Source organism: Pseudophryne corroboree, chromosome 3, assembly GCF_028390025.1.
Source record: "Pseudophryne corroboree isolate aPseCor3 chromosome 3, aPseCor3.hap2, whole genome shotgun sequence".
NCBI classification, from domain to species: Eukaryota; Metazoa; Chordata; class Amphibia; order Anura; family Myobatrachidae; genus Pseudophryne; species Pseudophryne corroboree.
In genome coordinates, this window is record NC_086446.1 from 440790352 (window position 1) to 440802851 (window position 12500).

The 12500-nt window shown below is 47.7% G+C and overlaps 28 non-coding genes across 28 annotated transcripts in view; 14 read left to right on the forward strand and 14 right to left on the reverse strand.

Moving 5' to 3' along the window:
* Positions 1-405: 405 nt before the first annotated feature.
* TRNAG-GCC (transfer RNA glycine (anticodon GCC)) lies at positions 406-476 on the reverse strand. Its single transcript has one exon. It is a non-coding gene; the product is annotated as a tRNA-Gly (tRNA).
* Positions 477-598: 122 nt separating this feature from the next.
* TRNAK-CUU (transfer RNA lysine (anticodon CUU)) lies at positions 599-671 on the forward strand. The gene has a single exon. It is a non-coding gene; the product is annotated as a tRNA-Lys (tRNA).
* Positions 672-965: 294 nt separating this feature from the next.
* TRNAK-CUU (transfer RNA lysine (anticodon CUU)) lies at positions 966-1038 on the forward strand. Its single transcript has one exon. It is a non-coding gene; the product is annotated as a tRNA-Lys (tRNA).
* A 299-nt stretch (positions 1039-1337) lies between these two features.
* TRNAK-CUU (transfer RNA lysine (anticodon CUU)) lies at positions 1338-1410 on the forward strand. Its single transcript has one exon. It is a non-coding gene; the product is annotated as a tRNA-Lys (tRNA).
* Positions 1411-2271: 861 nt separating this feature from the next.
* TRNAG-GCC (transfer RNA glycine (anticodon GCC)) lies at positions 2272-2342 on the reverse strand. The gene has a single exon. It is a non-coding gene; the product is annotated as a tRNA-Gly (tRNA).
* A 107-nt stretch (positions 2343-2449) lies between these two features.
* On the forward strand, positions 2450-2522 carry TRNAK-CUU (transfer RNA lysine (anticodon CUU)). Its single transcript has one exon. It is a non-coding gene; the product is annotated as a tRNA-Lys (tRNA).
* Positions 2523-3383: 861 nt separating this feature from the next.
* Positions 3384-3454, reverse strand: TRNAG-GCC (transfer RNA glycine (anticodon GCC)). Its single transcript has one exon. It is a non-coding gene; the product is annotated as a tRNA-Gly (tRNA).
* Positions 3455-3561: 107 nt separating this feature from the next.
* TRNAK-CUU (transfer RNA lysine (anticodon CUU)) lies at positions 3562-3634 on the forward strand. The gene has a single exon. It is a non-coding gene; the product is annotated as a tRNA-Lys (tRNA).
* Positions 3635-4495: 861 nt separating this feature from the next.
* Positions 4496-4566, reverse strand: TRNAG-GCC (transfer RNA glycine (anticodon GCC)). The gene has a single exon. It is a non-coding gene; the product is annotated as a tRNA-Gly (tRNA).
* A 107-nt stretch (positions 4567-4673) lies between these two features.
* Positions 4674-4746, forward strand: TRNAK-CUU (transfer RNA lysine (anticodon CUU)). Its single transcript has one exon. It is a non-coding gene; the product is annotated as a tRNA-Lys (tRNA).
* A 119-nt stretch (positions 4747-4865) lies between these two features.
* On the reverse strand, positions 4866-4936 carry TRNAG-GCC (transfer RNA glycine (anticodon GCC)). Its single transcript has one exon. It is a non-coding gene; the product is annotated as a tRNA-Gly (tRNA).
* A 421-nt stretch (positions 4937-5357) lies between these two features.
* TRNAG-GCC (transfer RNA glycine (anticodon GCC)) lies at positions 5358-5428 on the reverse strand. Its single transcript has one exon. It is a non-coding gene; the product is annotated as a tRNA-Gly (tRNA).
* Positions 5429-5540: 112 nt separating this feature from the next.
* TRNAK-CUU (transfer RNA lysine (anticodon CUU)) lies at positions 5541-5613 on the forward strand. Its single transcript has one exon. It is a non-coding gene; the product is annotated as a tRNA-Lys (tRNA).
* Positions 5614-5665: 52 nt separating this feature from the next.
* TRNAG-GCC (transfer RNA glycine (anticodon GCC)) lies at positions 5666-5736 on the reverse strand. Its single transcript has one exon. It is a non-coding gene; the product is annotated as a tRNA-Gly (tRNA).
* Positions 5737-5848: 112 nt separating this feature from the next.
* On the forward strand, positions 5849-5921 carry TRNAK-CUU (transfer RNA lysine (anticodon CUU)). Its single transcript has one exon. It is a non-coding gene; the product is annotated as a tRNA-Lys (tRNA).
* An 861-nt stretch (positions 5922-6782) lies between these two features.
* TRNAG-GCC (transfer RNA glycine (anticodon GCC)) lies at positions 6783-6853 on the reverse strand. Its single transcript has one exon. It is a non-coding gene; the product is annotated as a tRNA-Gly (tRNA).
* Positions 6854-6975: 122 nt separating this feature from the next.
* TRNAK-CUU (transfer RNA lysine (anticodon CUU)) lies at positions 6976-7048 on the forward strand. Its single transcript has one exon. It is a non-coding gene; the product is annotated as a tRNA-Lys (tRNA).
* Positions 7049-7342: 294 nt separating this feature from the next.
* TRNAK-CUU (transfer RNA lysine (anticodon CUU)) lies at positions 7343-7415 on the forward strand. Its single transcript has one exon. It is a non-coding gene; the product is annotated as a tRNA-Lys (tRNA).
* Positions 7416-8276: 861 nt separating this feature from the next.
* On the reverse strand, positions 8277-8347 carry TRNAG-GCC (transfer RNA glycine (anticodon GCC)). The gene has a single exon. It is a non-coding gene; the product is annotated as a tRNA-Gly (tRNA).
* Positions 8348-8454: 107 nt separating this feature from the next.
* On the forward strand, positions 8455-8527 carry TRNAK-CUU (transfer RNA lysine (anticodon CUU)). Its single transcript has one exon. It is a non-coding gene; the product is annotated as a tRNA-Lys (tRNA).
* Positions 8528-9388: 861 nt separating this feature from the next.
* TRNAG-GCC (transfer RNA glycine (anticodon GCC)) lies at positions 9389-9459 on the reverse strand. The gene has a single exon. It is a non-coding gene; the product is annotated as a tRNA-Gly (tRNA).
* A 107-nt stretch (positions 9460-9566) lies between these two features.
* Positions 9567-9639, forward strand: TRNAK-CUU (transfer RNA lysine (anticodon CUU)). Its single transcript has one exon. It is a non-coding gene; the product is annotated as a tRNA-Lys (tRNA).
* An 861-nt stretch (positions 9640-10500) lies between these two features.
* TRNAG-GCC (transfer RNA glycine (anticodon GCC)) lies at positions 10501-10571 on the reverse strand. Its single transcript has one exon. It is a non-coding gene; the product is annotated as a tRNA-Gly (tRNA).
* Positions 10572-10678: 107 nt separating this feature from the next.
* Positions 10679-10751, forward strand: TRNAK-CUU (transfer RNA lysine (anticodon CUU)). Its single transcript has one exon. It is a non-coding gene; the product is annotated as a tRNA-Lys (tRNA).
* Positions 10752-11612: 861 nt separating this feature from the next.
* TRNAG-GCC (transfer RNA glycine (anticodon GCC)) lies at positions 11613-11683 on the reverse strand. The gene has a single exon. It is a non-coding gene; the product is annotated as a tRNA-Gly (tRNA).
* Positions 11684-11790: 107 nt separating this feature from the next.
* On the forward strand, positions 11791-11863 carry TRNAK-CUU (transfer RNA lysine (anticodon CUU)). The gene has a single exon. It is a non-coding gene; the product is annotated as a tRNA-Lys (tRNA).
* A 119-nt stretch (positions 11864-11982) lies between these two features.
* TRNAG-GCC (transfer RNA glycine (anticodon GCC)) lies at positions 11983-12053 on the reverse strand. Its single transcript has one exon. It is a non-coding gene; the product is annotated as a tRNA-Gly (tRNA).
* A 419-nt stretch (positions 12054-12472) lies between these two features.
* The window catches only part of TRNAG-GCC (transfer RNA glycine (anticodon GCC)), a 71-nt gene continuing 43 nt past the window's right edge, over positions 12473-12500 (reverse strand). Inside the window, exon 1 of the tRNA in view lies at positions 12473-12500. This exon is cut by the window's right edge and continues 43 nt beyond it. This is a non-coding gene — a tRNA (tRNA-Gly).

Sequence of the window (12500 nt, forward strand, 5' to 3'; positions counted from 1 at the left end):
AAAATGCACTGCCCTATCAGCAAAAACTCAGGAATGTATTGACCGGGAATTGAACCCGGCCTCCCACGTGGCCGGCTAGATTTCTACCACTGAACCACCAATGATCCACAGATGCTTAATTTTAGACTTACTCATGTACTTTAGTGTACAAAACAAAGCAGGAGAGTCAGGATGCCTTGCCTTGCCATCACCACAACTCCTCGGTTACCAAGCATTGCTAACTCAGTCGGTAAAGCATGAGACTCTTAATCTCAGGGTCGTGGGTTCGAGCCCCACATTGGGCGGATGTTTTTTTTCTTTTCCTGTACCATTGTATGTGGAACACTGTCAACTTGCACCACCACAGCGCAAATGGCTGTCCTCACTTTCACAAAATGCACTGCCATATCAGCAAAAACTCAGGACTGCATTGGCCGGGAATCGAACCCGTGCCTCCCGCGTGGCAGGCGAGAATTCTACCACTGAACCACCAATGCTCCACAGGTACTTAATTTTACACTTACTCGTGTACTTTAGTGTATGAAACAAAGCAGGAGTGTCAGGATGCCTTGCCTTGCCTTGCCATGCCTTGCCATCACCTCCATACATTCACAACCAAGCCTGGCTAGCTCAGTCGGTAGAGCATGAGACTCTTAATCTCAGGGTCGTGGGTTCGACCCCAACGTTGGGCGGATGTTTTTTTTCTTTTCCTGTACCATTGTATGTGGAACACTGTCAACTTGCACCACCACAGCGCAAATGGCTGTCCTCACTTTCACAAAATGCACTGCCATATCAGCAAAAACTCAGGACTGCATTGGCTGGGAATCGAACCCGTGCCTCCCGTGTGGCAGGCGAGAATTCTACCACTGAACCACCAATGCTCCACAGGTACTTAATTTTACACTTACTCGTGTACTTTAGTGTATGAAACAAAGCAGGAGTGTCAGGATGCCTTGCCATCACCTCCATACATTCACAACCAAACCTGGCTAGCTCAGTCGGTAAAGCATGAGACTCTTAATCTCAGGGTCGTGGGTTCGAGCCCCACATTGGGTGGATGTTTTTTTTCTTTTCCTGTACCATTGTATGTGGAACACTGTCAACTTGCACCACCACAGCGCAAATGGCTGTCCTCACTTTCACAAAATGCACTGCCATATCAGCAAAAACTCATGACTGCATTGGCCGGGAATCGAACCCAGGCCTTCCGCGTGGCAGGCGTGAATTCTTCCACTAAACCACCAATGCTCCACAGATACTTAACTTTATACTTACTCGTGTACTTTAGTGTATGAAATAAAGCAGGAGTGTCAGGATGCCTTGCCTTGCCATCACCTCCATACATTCTCAACCAAGCCTGGCTAGCTCAGTCGGTAGAGCATGAGACTCTTAATCTCAGGGTCGTGGGTTCGAGCCCCACGTTGGGTGGATGTTTTTTCTTTTCCTGTACCATTGTATGTGGAACACTGTCAACTTGCACCACCACAGCGCAAATGGCTGTCCTCACTTTCACAAAATACACTGCCATATCAGCAAAAACTCAGGACTGCATTGGCCGGGAATCGATTCCGGGCCTCATGAGTGGCAGGCGAGAATTCTACCACTGAACCACCAATGCTCCACAGATGCCTAATTTTACACTTACTCATGTACTTTAGTGTATAAAACAAAGCAGGAGTGTCAGGATGCCTTGCCTTGCCATCACCTCCAAGCCTACGTAACCAAGCCCGACTAGCACAGTCGCTAGAGCATAAGGCTATTAATCTTAGGGTCATGTATTTGAGCTCCATGTTGGGCAGTTGTTTTTTTCTCTTCCTTTACCATTGTATGTGGAAGAGTGTATACTTGCATCACCACAGCGCAAATGGCTGTCCTCACTTTCACAAAATGCACTGCCCTATCAGCAAAAACTCAGGAATGTATTGACCGGGAATTGAACCCGGCCTCCCACGTGGCCGGCTAGATTTCTACCACTGAACCACCAATGATCCACAGATGCTTAATTTTAGACTTACTCATGTACTTTAGTGTACAAAACAAAGCAGGAGAGTCAGGATGCCTTGCCTTGCCATCACCACAACTCCTCGGTTACCAAGCATTGCTAACTCAGTCGGTAAAGCATGAGACTCTTAATCTCAGGGTCGTGGGTTCGAGCCCCACATTGGGCGGATGTTTTTTTTCTTTTCCTGTACCATTGTATGTGGAACACTGTCAACTTGCCCCACCACAGCGCAAATGGCTGTCCTCACTTTCACAAAATGCACTGTCATATCAGCAAAGACTCAGCACTGCATTGGCCGGGAATCGAACCCGGGCCTCCCGCGTGGCAGGCGAGAATTCTACCACTGAACCACCAATGCTCCACGGATACTTAATTTTACACTTACTCGTGTACTTTAGTGTATGAAATAAAGCAGGAGTGTCAGGATGCCTTGCCTTGCCATCACCTCCATACATTCTCAACCAAGCCTGGCTAGCTCAGTCGGTAGAGCATGAGACTCTTAATCTCAGGGTCGTGGGTTCGAGCCCCACATTGGGCGGGTGTTTTTTCTTTTCCTGTACCATTGTATGTGGAACACTGTCAACTTGCACCACCACAGCGCAAATGGCTGTCCTCACTTTCACAAAATACACTGCCATATCAGCAAAAACTCAGGACTGCATTGGCCGGGAATCGATTCCGGGCCTCACGAGTGGCAGGCGAGAATTCTACCACTGAACCACCAATGCTCCACAGATGCCTAATTTTACACTTACTCATGTACTTTAGTGTATAAAACAAAGCAGGAGTGTCAGGATGCCTTGCCTTGCCATCACCTCCAAGCCTACGTAACCAAGCCCGACTAGCACAGTCGCTAGAGCATAAGACTATTAATCTTAGGGTCATGTATTTGAGCTCCATGTTGGGCAGTTGTTTTTTTCTCTTCCTTTACCATTGTATGTGGAACAGTGTATACTTGCATCACCACAGCGCAAATGGCTGTCCTCACTTTCACAAAATGCACTGCCCTATCAGCAAAAACTCAGGAATGTATTGACCGGGAATTGAACCCGGCCTCCCACGTGGCCGGCTAGATTTCTACCACTGAACCACGAATGATCCACAGATGCTTAATTTTAGACTTACTCATGTACTTTAGTGTACAAAACAAAGCAGGAGAGTCAGGATGCCTTTCCTTGCCATCACCACAACTCCTCGGTTACCAAGCATTGCTAACTCAGTCGGTAAAGCATGAGACTCTTAATCTCAGGGTCGTGGGTCTGAGCCCCACATTGGGCGGATGTTTTTTTTCTTTTCCTGTACCATTGTATGTGGAACACTGTCAACTTGCACCACCACAGCGCAAATGGCTGTCCTCACTTTCACAAAATGCACTGCCATATCAGCAAAAACTCAGGACTGCATTGGCCGGGAATCGAACCCGGGCCTCCCGCGTGGCAGGCAACAATTCTACCACTGAACCACCAATGCTCCACAGGTACTTAATTTTACACTTACTCGTGTACTTTAGTGTATGAAACAAAGCAGGAGTGTCAGGATGCCTTGCCTTGCCATCATCTCCATACATTCGCAACCAAGCCTGGCTAGCTCAGTCGGTAGAGTATGAGACTCTTAATCTCAGGGTCGTGGGTTCGACCCCCACGTTGGGCGGATGTTTTTTCTTTTCCTGTACCATTGTATGTCGAACACTGTATACTTGCACCACCACAGCGCAAATGGCTGTCCTCACTTTCACAAAATACACTGCCATATCAGCAAAAACTCAGGACTGCATTGGCCGGGAATCGATTCCGGGCCTCACGCGTGGCAGGCGAGAATTCTACCACTGAACCACCAATGCTCCACAGATGCCTAATTTTACACTTACTCATGTACTTTAGTGTATAAAACAAAGCAGGAGTGTCAGGATGCCTTGCCTTGCCATCACCTCCAAGCCTACGTAACCAAGCCCGACTAGCACAGTCGCTAGAGCATAAGACTATTAATCTTAGGGTCATGTATTTGAGCTCCATGTTGGGCAGTTGTTTTTTTCTCTTCCTGTACCATTGTATGTGGAACAGTGTATACTTGCATCACCACAGCGCAAATGGCTGTCCTCACTTTCACAAAATGCACTGCCCTATCAGCAAAAACTCAGGAATGTATTGACCGGGAATTGAACCCGGCCTCCCACGTGGCAGGCTAGATTTCTACCACTGAACCACCAATGATCCACAGATGCTTAATTTTAGACTTACTCATGTACTTTAGTGTACAAAACAAAGCAGGAGAGTCAGGATGCCTTGCCTTGCCATCACCACAACTCCTCGGTTACCAAGCATTGCTAACTCAGTCGGTAAAGCATGAGACTCTTAATCTCAGGGTCGTGGGTTCGAGCTCCACATTGGGTGGATGTTTTTTTTCTTTTCCTGTACCATTGTATGTGGAACACTGTCAACTTGCCCCACCACAGCGCAAATGGCTGTCCTCACTTTCACAAAATGCACTGCCATATCAGCAAAAGCTCAGGACTGCATTGGCCGGGAATCGAACCCAGGCCTCCCGCGTGGCAGGCGAGAATTCTACCACTGAACCACCAATGCTCCACAGATACTTAATTTTACACTTACTCGTGTACTTTAGTGTATGAAATAAAGCAGGAGTGTCAGGATGCCTTGCCTTGCCATCACCTCCATACATTCTCAACCAAGCCTGGCTAGCTCGGTCGGTAGAGCATGAGACTCTTAATCTCAGGGTCGTGGGTTCAAGCCCCACGTTGGGCGGATGTTTTTTCTTTTCCTGTACCATTGTATGTGGAAAACTGTATACTTGCACCACCACAGCGCAAATGGCTGTCCTCACTTTCACAAAATGCACTGCCATATCAGCAAAAATTCAGGACTGCATTGGCCGGAAATCGAACCCGGGCCTCCCGCGTGGCAGGCGAGAATTCTACCACTGAACCACCAATGCTCCACAGATACTTAACTTTACACTTACTCGTGTACTTTAGTGTATGAAATAAAGCAGGAGTGTCAGGATGCCTTGCCTCCCACGTGGCCGGCTAGATTTCTACCACTGAACCACCAATGATCCACAGATGCTTAATTTTAGACTTACTCATGTACTTTAGTGTACAAAACAAAGCAGGAGAGTCAGGATGCCTTGCCTTGCCATCACCACAACTCCTCGGTTACCAAGCATTGCTAACTCTGTCGGTAAAGCATGAAACTCTTAATCTCAGGGTCGTGGGTTCGAGCCCCACATTGGGCAGATGTTTTTTTTCTTTTCCTGTACCATTGTATGTGGAACACTGTCAACTTTCACCACCACAGCGCAAATGGCTGTCCTCACTTTCACAAAATGCACTGCCATATCAGCAAAAATTCAGGACTGCATTGGCCGGAAATCGAACCCGGGCCTCCCGCGTGGCAGGCGAGAATTCTACCACTGAACCACCAATGCTCCACAGGTACTTAATTTTACACTTACTCGTGTACTTTAGTGTATGAAACAAAGCAGGAGTGTCAGGATGCCTTGCCTTGCCTTGCCATCACCTCCATACATTCACAACCATGCCTGGCTAGCTCAGTCGGTAGAGCATGAGACTCTTAATCTCAGGGTCGTGGGTTCGAGCCCCACATTGGTCGGATGGTTTTTTTCTTTTCCTGTACCACTGCCATATCAGCAAAAAGTCAGGACTGCATTGGCCGGAAATCGAACCCGGGCCTCCCGCGTGGCAGGCGAGAATTCTACCACTGAACCACCAATGCTCCACAGGTACTTAATTTTACACTTACTCGTGTACTTTAGTGTATGAAACAAAGCAGGAGTGTCAGGATGCCTTGCCTTGCCTTGCCATCACCTCCATACATTCACAACCAAGCCTGGCTAGCTCAGTCGGTAGAGCATGAGACTCTTAATCACAGGGTCGTGGGTTCGAGCCCCACGTTGGGCGGATGTTTTTTCTTTTCCTGTACCATTGTATGTGGAACACTGTATCCTTGCACCACCACAGCGCAAATGGCTGTCCTCACTTTCACAAAATACACTGCCATATCAGCAAAAACTCAGGACTGCATTGGCCGGGAATCGGTTCCGGGCCTCACGCGTGGCAGGCGAGAATTCTACCACTGAACCACCAATGCTCCACAGAGGCCTAATTTTACACTTACTCATGTACTTTAGTGTATAAAACAAAGCAGGAGTGTCAGGATGCCTTGCCTTGCCATCACCTCCAAGCCTACGTAACCAAGCCCGACTAGCACAGTCGCTAGAGCATAAGACTATTAATCTTAGGGTCATGTATTTGAGCTCCATGTTGGGCAGTTGTTTTTTTCTCTTCCTTTACCATTGTATGTGGAACAGTGTATACTTGCATCACCACAGCGCAAAAGGCTGTCCTCACTTTCACAAAATGCACTGCCCTATCAGCAAAAACTCAGGAATGTATTGACCGGGAATTGAACCCGGCCTCCCACGTGGCCGGCTAGATTTCTACCACTGAACCACCAATGATCCACAGATGCTTAATTTTAGACTTACTCATGTACTTTAGTGTACAAAACAAAGCAGGAGAGTCAGGATGCCTTGCCTTGCCATCACCACAACTCCTCGGTTACCAAGCATTGCTAACTCAGTCGGTAAAGCATGAGACTCTTAATCTCAGGGTCGTGGGTTCGAGCCCCACATTGGGCGGATGTTTTTTTTCTTTTCCTGTACCATTGTATGTGGAACACTGTCAACTTGCCCCACCACAGCGCAAATGGCTGTCCTCACTTTCACAAAATGCACTGCCATATCAGCAAAAACTCAGGACTGCATTGGCCGGGAATCAAACCCGTGCCTCCCGCGTGGCAGGCGAGAATTCTACCACTGAACCACCAATGCTCCACAGGTACTTAATTTTACACTTACTCGTGTACTTTAGTGTATGAAACAAAGCAGGAGTGTCAGGATGCCTTGCCTTGCCTTGCCATGCCTTGCCATCACCTCCATACATTCACAACCAAGCCTGGCTAGCTCAGTCGGTAGAGCATGAGACTCTTAATCTCAGGGTCGTGGGTTCGACCCCAACGTTGGGCGGATGTTTTTTTTCTTTTCCTGTACCATTGTATGTGGAACACTGTCAACTTGCACCACCACAGCGCAAATGGCTGTCCTCACTTTCACAAAATGCACTGCCATATCAGCAAAAACTCAGGACTGCATTGGCTGGGAATCGAACCCGTGCCTCCCGTGTGGCAGGCGAGAATTCTACCACTGAACCACCAATGCTCCACAGGTACTTAATTTTACACTTACTCGTGTACTTTAGTGTATGAAACAAAGCAGGAGTGTCAGGATGCCTTGCCATCACCTCCATACATTCACAACCAAACCTGGCTAGCTCAGTCGGTAAAGCATGAGACTCTTAATCTCAGGGTCGTGGGTTCGAGCCCCACGTTGGGTGGATGTTTTTTCTTTTCCTGTACCATTGTATGTGGAACACTGTCAACTTGCACCACCACAGCGCAAATGGCTGTCCTCACTTTCACAAAATACACTGCCATATCAGCAAAAACTCAGGACTGCATTGGCCGGGAATCGATTCCGGGCCTCATGAGTGGCAGGCGAGAATTCTACCACTGAACCACCAATGCTCCACAGATGCCTAATTTTACACTTACTCATGTACTTTAGTGTATAAAACAAAGCAGGAGTGTCAGGATGCCTTGCCTTGCCATCACCTCCAAGCCTACGTAACCAAGCCCGACTAGCACAGTCGCTAGAGCATAAGGCTATTAATCTTAGGGTCATGTATTTGAGCTCCATGTTGGGCAGTTGTTTTTTTCTCTTCCTTTACCATTGTATGTGGAAGAGTGTATACTTGCATCACCACAGCGCAAATGGCTGTCCTCACTTTCACAAAATGCACTGCCCTATCAGCAAAAACTCAGGAATGTATTGACCGGGAATTGAACCCGGCCTCCCACGTGGCCGGCTAGATTTCTACCACTGAACCACCAATGATCCACAGATGCTTAATTTTAGACTTACTCATGTACTTTAGTGTACAAAACAAAGCAGGAGAGTCAGGATGCCTTGCCTTGCCATCACCACAACTCCTCGGTTACCAAGCATTGCTAACTCAGTCGGTAAAGAATGAGACTCTTAATCTCAGGGTCGTGGGTTCGAGCCCCACATTGGGCAGATGTTTTTTTTCTTTTCCTGTACCATTGTATGTGGAACACTGTCAACTTGCACCACCACAGCGCAAATGGCTGTCCTCACTTTCACAAAATGCACTGCCATATCAGCAAAAACTCAGGACTGCATTGGCCGGGAATCGAACCCAGGCCTCCCGCGTGGCAGGCGTGAATTCTTCCACTGAACCACCAATGCTCCACAGATACTTAACTTTATACTTACTCGTGTACTTTAGTGTATGAAATAAAGCAGGAGTGTCAGGATGCCTTGCCTTGCCATCACCTCCATACATTCTCAACCAAGCCTGGCTAGCTCAGTCGGTAAAGCATGAGACTCTTAATCTCAGGGTCGTGGGTTCGAGCCCCACGTTGGGCGGATGTTTTTTCTTTTCCTGTACCATTGTATGTGGAACACTGTCAACTTGCACCACCACAGCGCAAATGGCTGTCCTCACTTTCACAAAATACACTGCCATATCAGCAAAAACTCAGGACTGCATTGGCCGGGAATCGATTCCGGGCCTCATGAGTGGCAGGCGAGAATTCTACCACTGAACCACCAATGCTCCACAGATGCCTAATTTTACACTTACTCATGTACTTTAGTGTATAAAACAAAGCAGGAGTGTCAGGATGCCTTGCCTTGCCATCACCTCCAAGCCTACGTAACCAAGCCCGACTAGCACAGTCGCTAGAGCATAAGGCTATTAATCTTAGGGTCATGTATTTGAGCTCCATGTTGGGCAGTTGTTTTTTTCTCTTCCTTTACCATTGTATGTGGAAGAGTGTATACTTGCATCACCACAGCGCAAATGGCTGTCCTCACTTTCACAAAATGCACTGCCCTATCAGCAAAAACTCAGGAATGTATTGACCGGGAATTGAACCCGGCCTCCCACGTGGCCGGCTAGATTTCTACCACTGAACCACCAATGATCCACAGATGCTTAATTTTAGACTTACTCATGTACTTTAGTGTACAAAACAAAGCAGGAGAGTCAGGATGCCTTGCCTTGCCATCACCACAACTCCTCGGTTACCAAGCATTGCTAACTCAGTCGGTAAAGCATGAGACTCTTAATCTCAGGGTCGTGGGTTCGAGCCCCACATTGGTTGGATGTTTTTTTTCTTTTCCTGTACCATTGTATGTGGAACACTGTCAACTTGCCCCACCACAGCGCAAATGGCTGTCCTCACTTTCACAAAATGCACTGTCATATCAGCAAAGACTCAGCACTGCATTGGCCGGGAATCGAACCCGGGCCTCCCGCGTGGCAGGCGAGAATTCTACCACTGAACCACCAATGCTCCACGGATACTTAATTTTACACTTACTCGTGTACTTTAGTGTATGAAATAAAGCAGGAGTGTCAGGATGCCTTGCCTTGCCATCACCTCCATACATTCTCAACCAAGCCTGGCTAGCTCAGTCGGTAGAGCATGAGACTCTTAATCTCAGGGTCGTGGGTTCGAGCCCCACATTGGGCGGGTGTTTTTTCTTTTCCTGTACCATTGTATGTGGAACACTGTCAACTTGCACCACCACAGCGCAAATGGCTGTCCTCACTTTCACAAAATACACTGCCATATCAGCAAAAACTCAGGACTGCATTGGCCGGGAATCGATTCCGGGCCTCACGAGTGGCAGGCGAGAATTCTACCACTGAACCACCAATGCTCCACAGATGCCTAATTTTACACTTACTCATGTACTTTAGTGTATAAAACAAAGCAGGAGTGTCAGGATGCCTTGCCTTGCCATCACCTCCAAGCCTACGTAACCAAGCCCGACTAGCACAGTCGCTAGAGCATAAGACTATTAATCTTAGGGTCATGTATTTGAGCTCCATGTTGGGCAGTTGTTTTTTTCTCTTCCTTTACCATTGTATGTGGAACAGTGTATACTTGCATCACCACAGCGCAAATGGCTGTCCTCACTTTCACAAAATGCACTGCCCTATCAGCAAAAACTCAGGAATGTATTGACCGGGAATTGAACCCGGCCTCCCACGTGGCCGGCTAGATTTCTACCACTGAACCACGAATGATCCACAGATGCTTAATTTTAGACTTACTCATGTACTTTAGTGTACAAAACAAAGCAGGAGAGTCAGGATGCCTTTCCTTGCCATCACCACAACTCCTCGGTTACCAAGCATTGCTAACTCAGTCGGTAAAGCATGAGACTCTTAATCTCAGGGTCGTGGGTCTGAGCCCCACATTGGGCGGATGTTTTTTTTCTTTTCCTGTACCATTGTATGTGGAACACTGTCAACTTGCACCACCACAGCGCAAATGGCTGTCCTCACTTTCACAAAATGCACTGCCATATCAGCAAAAACTCAGGACTGCATTGGCCGGGAATCGAACCCGGGCCTCCCGCGTGGCAGGCAACAATTCTACCACTGAACCACCAATGCTCCACAGGTACTTAATTTTACACTTACTCGTGTACTTTAGTGTATGAAACAAAGCAGGAGTGTCAGGATGCCTTGCCTTGCCATCATCTCCATACATTCGCAACCAAGCCTGGCTAGCTCAGTCGGTAGAGTATGAGACTCTTAATCTCAGGGTCGTGGGTTCGACCCCCACGTTGGGCGGATGTTTTTTCTTTTCCTGTACCATTGTATGTCGAACACTGTATACTTGCACCACCACAGCGCAAATGGCTGTCCTCACTTTCACAAAATACACTGCCATATCAGCAAAAACTCAGGACTGCATTGGCCGGGAATCGATTCCGGGCCTCACGCGTGGCAGGCGAGAATTCTACCACTGAACCACCAATGCTCCACAGATGCCTAATTTTACACTTACTCATGTACTTTAGTGTATAAAACAAAGCAGGAGTGTCAGGATGCCTTGCCTTGCCATCACCTCCAAGCCTACGTAACCAAGCCCGACTAGCACAGTCGCTAGAGCATAAGACTATTAATCTTAGGGTCATGTATTTGAGCTCCATGTTGGGCAGTTGTTTTTTTCTCTTCCTGTACCATTGTATGTGGAACAGTGTATACTTGCATCACCACAGCGCAAATGGCTGTCCTCACTTTCACAAAATGCACTGCCCTATCAGCAAAAACTCAGGAATGTATTGACCGGGAATTGAACCCGGCCTCCCACGTGGCAGGCTAGATTTCTACCACTGAACCACCAATGATCCACAGATGCTTAATTTTAGACTTACTCATGTACTTTAGTGTACAAAACAAAGCAGGAGAGTCAGGATGCCTTGCCTTGCCATCACCACAACTCCTCGGTTACCAAGCATTGCTAACTCAGTCGGTAAAGCATGAGACTCTTAATCTCAGGGTCGTGGGTTCGAGCTCCACATTGGGTGGATGTTTTTTTTCTTTTCCTGTACCATTGTATGTGGAACACTGTCAACTTGCCCCACCACAGCGCAAATGGCTGTCCTCACTTTCACAAAATGCACTGCCATATCAGCAAAAGCTCAGGACTGCATTGGCCGGGAATCGAACCCAGGCCTCCCGCGTGGCAGGCGAGAATTCTACCACTGAACCACCAATGCTCCACAGATACTTAATTTTACACTTACTCGTGTACTTTAGTGTATGAAATAAAGCAGGAGTGTCAGGATGCCTTGCCTTGCCATCACCTCCATACATTCTCAACCAAGCCTGGCTAGCTCGGTCGGTAGAGCATGAGACTCTTAATCTCAGGGTCGTGGGTTCAAGCCCCACGTTGGGCGGATGTTTTTTCTTTTCCTGTACCATTGTATGTGGAACACTGTATACTTGCACCACCACAGCGCAAATGGCTGTCCTCACTTTCACAAAATGCACTGCCATATCAGCAAAAATTCAGGACTGCATTGGCCGGAAATCGAACCCGGGCCTCCCGCGTGGCAGGCGAGAATTCTACCACTGAACCACCAATGCTCCACAGATACTTAACTTTACACTTACTCGTGTACTTTAGTGTATGAAATAAAGCAGGAGTGTCAGGATGCCTTGCCTCCCACGTGGCCGGCTAGATTTCTACCACTGAACCACCAATGATCCACAGATGCTTAATTTTAGACTTACTCATGTACTTTAGTGTACAAAACAAAGCAGGAGAGTCAGGATGCCTTGCCTTGCCATCACCACAACTCCTCGGTTACCAAGCATTGCTAACTCAGTCGGTAAAGCATGAGACTCTTAATCTCAGGGTCGTGGGTTCGAGCCCCACGTTGTGCGGATGTTTTTTCTTTTCCTGTACCATTGTATGTGGAACACTGTCAACTTGCACCACCACAGCGCAAATGGCTGTCCTCACTTTCACAAAATGCACTGCCATATCAGCAAAAAATCAGGACTGCATTGGCCGGGAATCGAACCCGGGCC